Source organism: Agelaius phoeniceus, unplaced genomic scaffold (assembly GCF_051311805.1).
Source record: "Agelaius phoeniceus isolate bAgePho1 unplaced genomic scaffold, bAgePho1.hap1 Scaffold_109, whole genome shotgun sequence".
NCBI classification, from domain to species: domain Eukaryota; kingdom Metazoa; phylum Chordata; class Aves; order Passeriformes; family Icteridae; genus Agelaius; species Agelaius phoeniceus.
In genome coordinates this window covers 999,726-1,009,725 of record NW_027509875.1, presented here as the reverse complement: position 1 = coordinate 1,009,725, position 10,000 = coordinate 999,726, and positions in this window count along the sequence as shown.

The following is a 10,000-nucleotide window of genomic DNA, read 5'->3' as shown; positions in this document are numbered from 1 at the left end:
CACCGGGGTACACCTGATGTCCGGGGCCTCCGGGGTAGACCAGTTGTCCCGGGCCCCTGGGGTAGACCTGTTGTCCCAGGCTCCTTGGGGTAGACCTGATGTCCCGGGCCACCGGGGTACACCTGATGTCCGGGGCCTCCGGGGTAGACCTGATGGCCGAGGCCTCCGGGGTAGACCAGTTGTCCCGGGCCCCTGGGGTAGACCTGTTGTCCCAGGCTCCTTGGGGTAGACCTGATGTCCCGGGCCACCGGGGTAGACCTGATGTCCGGGGCCTCCGGGGTAGACCAGTTGTCCCGGGCCCCTGGGGTAGACCTGTTGTCCCAGGCCCCTTGGGGTAGACCTGATGTCCCGGGCCACCGGGGTAGACCTGATGTCCGGGGCCTCCGGGGTAGACCTGATGTCCGGGGCCTCAGGGGTAGACCTGTTGTCCCGGGCCCCTTGGGTAGACCTGTTGTCCCAGGCTTCGGGGTAGACCTGTTGTCCCAGGCTTCGGGGTAGACCTGTTGTCCCAGGCCTTCAGGGTAGACCTGTTGTCCCGGGCCGCCGGGGTAGACCTGTTGTCCTAGGCTTCGGGGTAGACCTGTTGTCCCGGGCCGCCGGGCTAGACCTGTTGTCCCGGGCCGCCAGGGTAGACCTGATGTCCTAGGCTTCGGGGTAGACCTGATGGCCGAGGCCCCTAGGGTAGACCTGTTGTCCCGGGCCTCCGGGGTAGACCTGTTGTCCCAGGCCCCTTGGGGTAGACCTGATGTCCTAGGCTTCGGGGTAGACCTGATGGCCGAGGCCCCTTGGGTAGACCTGTTGTCCCAGGCCCCTTGGGGTAGACCTGTTGTCCCGGGCCGCCGGGGTAGACCTGTTGTCCCGGGCCTCCGGGGTAGACCTGTTGTCCCGGGCCGCCGGGGTAGACTTGATGTCCTAGGCTTCGGGGTAGACCTGTTGTCCCAGGCCCCTTGGGGTAGACCTGATGTCCTAGGCTTCGGGGTAGACCTGATGTCTTAGGCTTCCGGGGTAGACCTGTTGTCCCGGGCCGCCGGGGTAGACCTGTTGTCCCGGGCCGCCGGGGTAGACCTGATGGCCGAGGCCCCTAGGGTAGACCTGTTGTCCCGGGCCTCCGGGGTAGACCTGTTGTCCTAGGCTTCGGGGTAGACCTGATGTCCTAGGCTTCGGGGTAGACCTGATGGCCGAGGCCCCTTGGGTAGACCAGTTGTCCCAGGCCCCTTGGGGTAGACCTGTTGTCCCGGGCCGCCGGGGTAGACTTGATGTCCTAGGCTTCGGGGTAGACCTGTTGTCCCAGGCCCCTTGGGGTAGACCTGATGTCCTAGGCTTCGGGGTAGACCTGATGTCTTAGGCTTCCGGGGTAGACCTGTTGTCCCGGGCCTCCGGGGTAGACCTGTTGTCCCAGGCTTCGGGGTAGGCCTGATGGCCGAGGCCCCTAGGGTAGACCTGTTGTCCCGGGCCGCCGGGCTAGACCTGTTGTCCCGGGCCGCCAGGGTAGACCTGATGTCCTAGGCTTCGGGGTAGACCTGATGGCCGAGGCCCCTAGGGTAGACCTGTTGTCCCGGGCCTCCGGGGTAGACCTGTTGTCCCAGGCCCCTTGGGGTAGACCTGATGTCCTAGGCTTCGGGGTAGACCTGATGGCCGAGGCCCCTTGGGTAGACCTGTTGTCCCAGGCCCCTTGGGGTAGACCTGTTGTCCCGGGCCGCCGGGGTAGACCTGTTGTCCCGGGCCTCCGGGGTAGACCTGTTGTCCCGGGCCGCCGGGGTAGACCTGTTGTCCCAGGCCTTCAGGGTAGACCTGTTGTCCCGGGCCTCCGGGGTAGACCTGTTGTCCCGGGCCGCCGGGCTAGACCTGTTGTCCCGGGCCTTCAGGGTAGACCTGTTGTCCCGGGCCGCCGGGGTAGACCTGTTGTCCTAGGCTTCCGGGGTAGACCTGTTGTCCCGGGCCGCCGGGGTAGACCTGTTGTCCCGGGCCGCCGGGGTAGACCTGATGGCCGAGGCCCCTAGGGTAGACCTGTTGTCCCGGGCCTCCGGGGTAGACCTGTTGTCCTAGGCTTCGGGGTAGACCTGATGTCCTAGGCTTCGGGGTAGACCTGATGGCCGAGGCCCCTTGGGTAGACCTGTTGTCCCAGGCCCCTTGGGGTAGACCTGTTGTCCCGGGCCGCCGGGGTAGACTTGATGTCCTAGGCTTCGGGGTAGACCTGTTGTCCCAGGCCCCTTGGGGTAGACCTGATGTCCTAGGCTTCGGGGTAGACCTGATGTCTTAGGCTTCCGGGGTAGACCTGTTGTCCCGGGCCGCCGGGGTAGACCTGTTGTCCCGGGCCGCCGGGGTAGACCTGATGGCCGAGGCCCCTAGGGTAGACCTGTTGTCCCGGGCCTCCGGGGTAGACCTGTTGTCCTAGGCTTCGGGGTAGACCTGATGTCCTAGGCTTCGGGGTAGACCTGATGGCCGAGGCCCCTTGGGTAGACCTGTTGTCCCAGGCCCCTTGGGGTAGACCTGTTGTCCCGGGCCGCCGGGGTAGACTTGATGTCCTAGGCTTCGGGGTAGACCTGTTGTCCCAGGCCCCTTGGGGTAGACCTGATGTCCTAGGCTTCGGGGTAGACCTGATGTCTTAGGCTTCCGGGGTAGACCTGTTGTCCCGGGCCGCCGGGGTAGACCTGTTGTCCCAGGCTTCGGGGTAGGCCTGATGGCCGAGGCCCCTAGGGTAGACCTGTTGTCCCGGGCCGCCGGGCTAGACCTGTTGTCCCGGGCCTCCGGGGTAGACCTGTTGTCCCAGGCCCCTTGGGGTAGACCTGATGTCCCGGGCCCCTTGGGGTAGACCTGTTGTCCCGGGCCGCCGGGGTAGACCTGATGTCCTGCGCTTCCGGGGTAGACCTGATAGCCCAGGCCCCTTGGGGTAGACCTTTTGTCCCAGGCCCTGGGGGTAGACCTGTTGTCCCCGGGCGGGCCCTCGCCTACGGCAGCCCGGCCCCTTGGCTAGACCTGTTGTCCCAGGCCCCTAGGGTAGACCTGTTGTCCCAGGCTCTTGGCTAGACCTGTTGTCCCGGGCCGGCCTTGGCCTACGGCAGCCTAGCAAGCGGCAAAAGGATGCAGACAGCGCCGGGGAGGCTGATGGGGGAGGGCGGGGCGCCCCCAACCGCCCATGGCCGGCTGCGCTTGCCACAGAGCGGGCAGGGCCAGGGGCCGGGGCAGGGCCAGGGAGAGAGGGCACGCCAGAGCGTGAATGCCTATGGGCGGGCCGGCGGGCGGCTGCGCGCGCGCGGGTGGCAGGGGGGGCCGGGTGGAGGTGGCTGGGGAGGGGTTGGCGAGGGGGCGGGGATGGTTGGCCGCGCCTTCCTTTCACGCGCAGCGGTGTGGTAGCCTGCAGGCGTGGCCGTGCGTTAGGGTTAGGGTTAGGGTTAGTTGGGGGGGGGGGGGGGGGGGGGGGTTAGGGTTAGGGTTAGGGTTAGGGTTAGTGGGGGGGGGGGTTAGGGTTAGGGTTAGGGTTAGGGTTAGGGTTAGGGTTAGTGGGGGGGGGGTTAGGGGGTTAGGGTTAGGGTTAGGGTTAGGGTTAGGGTTAGTGGGGGGGGGGTTAGGGGGTTAGGGTTAGGGTTAGGGTTAGTGGGGGGGGGGTTAGGGTTAGGGTTAGGGTTAGGGTTAGGGTTAGGGTTAGGGTTAGTGGGGGGCGGGGGGAGTTAGGGTTAGTGTTAGGGTTAGGGTTAGTCGGGGGCGGGGGGAGTTAGGGTTAGGGTTAGGGTTAGTTGGGGGGGGGGGTGCGTGTCACTGTTTCTGTCTCTGTGCGGACCAGGGCCGGTGGCTTCGTGCCGGCCCCGGGCGCCTCGGCACCGAGTCCCCACGGCCCCCTAGAGTCACGTCGAGGGCCCAAGACCTCTGCGGACCGTGAAACAACCCGCCCGAAAGCTACACACAGCGCCTGTGTGCTGGCGGCGGTGCCGGCGGCCGCCGTCGCCTCTACCGGCGGGCGGGGCGGGGCGGGGCGGGGAGGGGAGGGGCGCGGCGGGGCGAGCCGCATCGGGGCCAGGGGGGCCGGCCTGGGTAGGTTCCACCCCAGGAGGGCGTGGCGGGCCAGGGCGGGGGGTGGGTGGTGGGGGCGCTGTTTGGCCAGGTCAGCGTGTCAGCAGGCAGAGCACCGGCCTCGGCTTGCCCGTCGGCTCGGCTGGGGGCGCTTCCGATACGAAAGAAAAAGAAATCAAATGGGTCAATTTTTGGGTTGGTTTGCTTTCCCGGATAAGTTTCTCGTTCCAAGCAAATAGAAGAGCCATTCTTTCAGGAAAGGAGAAAAGAAAAAGGGGCGGGGCGGGGGGGGGCCCGGGGGGGTGGGGGACAACCCAAGAAAACCCAAATCCAAACCACAAGCCCCCCAACCCCCCCAAAAAAAACAACCTCAAAAATCAGGATCAGAGAAAGCCAAAGCAACTGGAAAAAACCCCCAAAAAACCCCCAAAACAGCCCCCCCCCCCCCCCCCCCAGAAAAACAAAACAAAACAAAATACCAAAGCAAACCCAAACCAAATCCCCCCAAAGAACAACAACAAAAAAATGGAAAACATGTCATGGTCTTGAAAGGGGGGGGTGGGGTTGGGGTTCATTGTGTGGGACGGGGGGTCGATCGAGCCATCTGGCTCCGGGGTGTTATGAGGCTGTGAGCTTCGCCCGGCTCCGGGGTCGCTGGGCACGGCGAGGTGCCCGGGCGGCGGGCGACAACAGGGGGACAGCAGGTCTACCATGGATCCGAGCCGGACCCGGCTCATCAGGTCTACCCCGGCGGCGGCTGGGGACATCAGGTCTACCCCGGCTCCGGCCGGGGACATCAGGTCTACCCCGGCTGCGGCCGGGGACAACAGGTCTACCCCGGCTCCGGTCGGGGACATCAGGTCTACCCCGGCTCCGCCCGGGGACATCAGGTCTACCCCGGCTGCGGCCGGGGACAACAGGTCTACCCCGGCTCCGGCCGGGGACATCAGGTCTACCCCGGCTCCGGCCGGGGACATCAGGTCTACCCCGGCTCCGCCCGGGGACATCAGGTCTACCCCCGCTGCGGCCGGGGACATCAGGTCTACCCCGGCTGCGGCCGGGGACATCAGGTCTACCCCGGCTCCGGCCGGGGACAACAGGTCTACCTCCGCTGCGGCCGGGGACATCAGGTCTACCCCGGCTCCGGTCGGGGACATCAGGTCTACCCCGGCTCCGCCTGGGGACATCAGGTCTACCCCGGCTGCGGCCGGGGACAACAGGTCTACCCCGGCTCCGGCCGGGGACATCAGGTCTACCCCGGCTCCGCCCGGGGACATCAGGTCTACCCCGGCTCCGCCCGGGGACATCAGGTCTACCCCGGCTCCGGCCGGGGACATCAGGTCTACCCCGGCTGCGGCCGGGGACAACAGGTCTACCCCGGCTCCGGTCGGGGACAACAGGTCTACCTCCGCTGTGGCCGGGGACATCAGGTCTACCCCGGCTCCGGTCGGGGACATCAGGTCTACCCCGGCTCCGGCCGGGGACATCAGGTCTACCCCGGCTGCGGCCGGGGACATCAGGTCTACCCCGGCTGCGGCCGGGGACATCAGGTCTACCCCGGCTCCGGCCGGGGACAACAGGTCTACCCCGGCTCCGGTCGGGGACATCAGGTCTACCCCGGCTCCGGCCGTGGACATCAGGTCTACCCCGGCTCCGGCCGTGGACATCAGGTCTACCCCGGCTGCGGCCGGGGACATCAGGTCTACCCCGGCTCCGGCCGGGGACATCAGGTCTACCCCGGCTCCGCCCGGGGACAACAGGTCTACCCCGGCTCCGGCCGGGGACATCAGGTCTACCCCGGCTCCGGTCGGGGACATCAGGTCTACCCCCGCTGCGGCCGGGGACATCAGGTCTACCCCGGCTCCGCCCGGGGACATCAGGTCTACCCCGGCTGCGGCCGGGGACATCAGGTCTACCCCGGCTGCGGCCGGGGACAACAGGTCTACCCCGGCTCCGGTCGGGGACATCAGGTCTACCCCGGCTCCGGCCGGGGACAACAGGTCTACCTCCGCTGCGGCCGGGGACATCAGGTCTACCCCGGCTCCGGTCGGGGACAACAGGTCTACCCCGGCTCCGGCCGGGGACATCAGGTCTACCCCGGCTCCGGCCGGGGACATCAGGTCTACCCCGGCTCCGCCCGGGGACATCAGGTCTACCCCCGCTGCGGCCGGGGACATCAGGTCTACCCCGGCTGCGGCCGGGGACATCAGGTCTACCCCGGCTCCGGCCGGGGACAACAGGTCTACCTCCGCTGCGGCCGGGGACATCAGGTCTACCCCCGCTGCGGCCGGGGACATCAGGTCTACCCCGGCTCCGGTCGGGGACATCAGGTCTACCCCGGCTCCGCCTGGGGACATCAGGTCTACCCCGGCTGCGGCCGGGGACAACAGGTCTACCCCGGCTCCGGCCGGGGACATCAGGTCTACCCCGGCTCCGCCCGGGGACATCAGGTCTACCCCGGCTCCGCCCGGGGACATCAGGTCTACCCCGGCTCCGGCCGGGGACATCAGGTCTACCCCGGCTGCGGCCGGGGACAACAGGTCTACCCCGGCTCCGGTCGGGGACAACAGGTCTACCTCCGCTGTGGCCGGGGACATCAGGTCTACCCCGGCTCCGGTCGGGGACATCAGGTCTACCCCGGCTCCGGCCGGGGACATCAGGTCTACCCCGGCTGCGGCCGGGGACATCAGGTCTACCCCGGCTGCGGCCGGGGACATCAGGTCTACCCCGGCTGCGGCCGGGGACAACAGGTCTACCCCGGCTCCGGCCGGGGACATCAGGTCTACCCCGGCTCCGCCCGGGGACATCAGGTCTACCCCGGCTCCGCCCGGGGACATCAGGTCTACCCCGGCTCCGGCCGGGGACATCAGGTCTACCCCGGCTGCGGCCGGGGACATCAGGTCTACCCCGGCTCCGGCCGTGGACATCAGGTCTACCCCGGCTCCGGCCGTGGACATCAGGTCTACCCCGTCTGCGGCCGGGGACATCAGGTCTACCCCGGCTCCGGCCGGGGACATCAGGTCTACCCCGGCTCCGCCCGGGGACAACAGGTCTACCCCGGCTCCGGCCGGGGACATCAGGTCTACCCCGGCTCCGGTCGGGGACATCAGGTCTACCCCCGCTGCGGCCGGGGACATCAGGTCTACCCCGGCTCCGCCCGGGGACATCAGGTCTACCCCGGCTGCGGCCGGGGACATCAGGTCTACCCCGGCTGCGGCCGGGGACAACAGGTCTACCCCGGCTCCGGTCGGGGACATCAGGTCTACCCCGGCTCCGGCCGGGGACAACAGGTCTACCTCCGCTGCGGCCGGGGACATCAGGTCTACCCCGGCTCCGGTCGGGGACAACAGGTCTACCCCGGCTCCGGCCGGGGACATCAGGTCTACCCCGGCTGCGGCCGGGGACATCAGGTCTACCCCGGCTCCGGCCGGGGACAACAGGTCTACCCCGGCTGCGGCCGGGGACATCAGGTCTACCCCGGCTCCGGTCGGGGACATCAGGTCTACCCCGGCTCCGGCCGGGGACAACAGGTCTACCTCCGCTGTGGCCGGGGACATCAGGTCTACCCCGGCTCCGGTCGGGGACAACAGGTCTACCCCGGCTGCGGCCGGGGACATCAGGTCTACCCCGGCTGCGGCCGGGGACATCAGGTCTACCCCGGCTGCGGCCGGGGACATCAGGTCTACCCCGGCTCCGGTCGGGGACATCAGGTCTACCCCGGCTCCGGTCGGGGACATCAGGTCTACCCCGGCTCCGGCCGGGGACATCAGGTCTACCCCGGCTCCGCCCGGGGACAACAGGTCTACCCCGGCTCCGGTCGGGGACATCAGGTCTACCTCGCTCCGGGGTCCGCCGGGGGCCGGCCTTGCCCCCTGGTGGCGGGCGCCGGCCGGGGACATCAGGTCTACCTCGCTCCGGCGGGACTTAGTGCAATTTCGGCGCCGGCCGGGTAGACCTGTTGTCCCGGCCGTCTGCGGAAGTTCACCAAGGGGTCGCTGTTGTCGGCCGCCTCCGGCTGCGTCATGGTAGGAGGCGGCCTGCGTTGGCGCCCCTCCCCGGTCGAGCTGCATTGGTCCTCTTGGAGGCCTGGCCGGCTTTGGACTCGTCTGTCCGTCTTATGGGAGCGAGGTGACGGGCCGCATCCCCGCAGGTTGACCCCGTACCTGCGTCCGAGGCGGAGCGGAGCGGCCGCGCGTGCGGTCGCCAGGGCCAAGCGAGTGCCGCCTAGCCGGGACGAAGCGCGCGTGCCTTTGTGTCCCGGCTCCCGTCCTTCCCAGGGAAAAGTGGGTCCAGTTGGCGAGGCGAGAGAGAAGGGGCCGCGCGAAAGAGCCGGATCCGCGGAGGCGAGAGAGAAGGGCCGCGCAAGAGCGGATCCGGAGAAGGCCGAGAGAGAGAGCAAGAAGGGGGCGAAAGACGATCCGAGAAAGCTGCTCGCCGGCCCCGAGGCGGGGAGAGAGAGCCGAGAGAGCGAGAGCGAGCCCAGAGAGAGAGTTGCCGAGAGAGAAGAGAGAGAGTGAGAGTTGAGCGAGAGAGAGAGAAAGAGAAGCCGCGAGCAGCGTGTCCCGCTCCGGCCCGGCTTCTGCCGGTCGATTGGCCACGGGGGGGGGCGGCCCCCCCCGGGCACCGGTGGCGGGCGAGGCGGCGGCGCCTCGTCCCTTTTCTGCCCGGCCTTAAGCCGGGGGCCCGCTCGGCGGGCGCGGTTTTGGGCCCGTCGGTCCGCCTCGGCGGTGGCGGCGGTGCTCGGCCCGCGTTGGAGAAGCCGTCCCCCTCCCTCGGCCTTAAGCCGGGGGGACCCGCCTTGTGGCGGGCAGAATTTTTGGGCCTAGTTCTTTTTTTTTTTTTTTTTTGAACTTGCCGGGCCCGGCACCCGACGGAGAGCCCCCCCGGACTGGTCCTGGGCGAGGCGGCGGCGCCTCGCCTACCTCGGTCGTGGCCGGATCGACTGAGCCGCTTGTGCCGGGCGGGGCCGGCTTTGCCGCTTTGCCGGGTCGGTTGCTTTCGGTTGAGGCGGGCGGAGTGTGGGGGGCACCCGCCAGGCCTCCTCCGCGGGCCTTCTTTCTTTTTCTCTGGCGGCCCTAAGCCGCGGCACTGAGGAGCGTTGCGACGACAGCGCGAGGCGGGATGCCGGTGAGTCCGTGGTGGGGAGGCAGTTGAGGCCCGTCACTCGGCCCCCCCGCTGCGGGCCCCTGGCCCCGTGGCCCCCGTGGCTAGCACGGGGCGTTGCGAACGCGCCTCCGTGTGCCTTTTTCTTTTGTCGTGCCGTCCCCCGGCCTTTTTTGTTCCGGCAGGGCAAGCCGACCGCCGCGAGGCCGGGCGAAAGCCGCCGGTGGCCCGTGGCCGCGCCAGGTCGGTGGCACTTTTTCTCGCACGCTCGGCCGGGTTCTCCCCGGGCCGCTCCAGTCCCGCCGTTGCCGGCTGCGGGCGGGCGGGTGGCGGCACCCCCCGCGCTCCTCTGCTGCTGAGGCGAGCGAGCGAGCCGACGGGCAGGTGGGCTGGGCGGCCGTCGCCGTTGTTGTCCCAGGAAGCGTGGCCGTGGGGCCCTTGTCGCCGTCGGCGCGGAGCCGCGGCTGATCGATGTGGCTTTTCGGGTGGCGTCGGAGAGGGCCCCCGGCGGGCCGGCTCTCCTTCCGAGGCTTCTCTGTGGCGGGGAAGCCACGGCGGGGAGGGTCCGGTGCTCGGGCAGGGCGGTCTCCTTTCCAATTCGCTTCCCGTCGCAGGCGAGGTGTCGCCCCTCCCGCTGGCCTGGGGAAGGGCGTCTTGACCGTCCCGAGCTGTGTGACGGCCGCGTGGCCCCGCGAGCCTTCAGGTGTCCTTGAAAAAACCACGCGAGGTGCCGGTGCCGGCCCCGGTCCGGGGAGCGCCCGTGTGGGTGCCGGCCGCGAGCAGCGCCGGGCGGCGGTGCGGCTGGAGCTGAGCCGCGAGAAGGGAAAAGAGACGCGAGAGAAGAGAGAAGGGCGAAAGTGTGCCCGAAGGCGATGGGGCGCGGACGCGG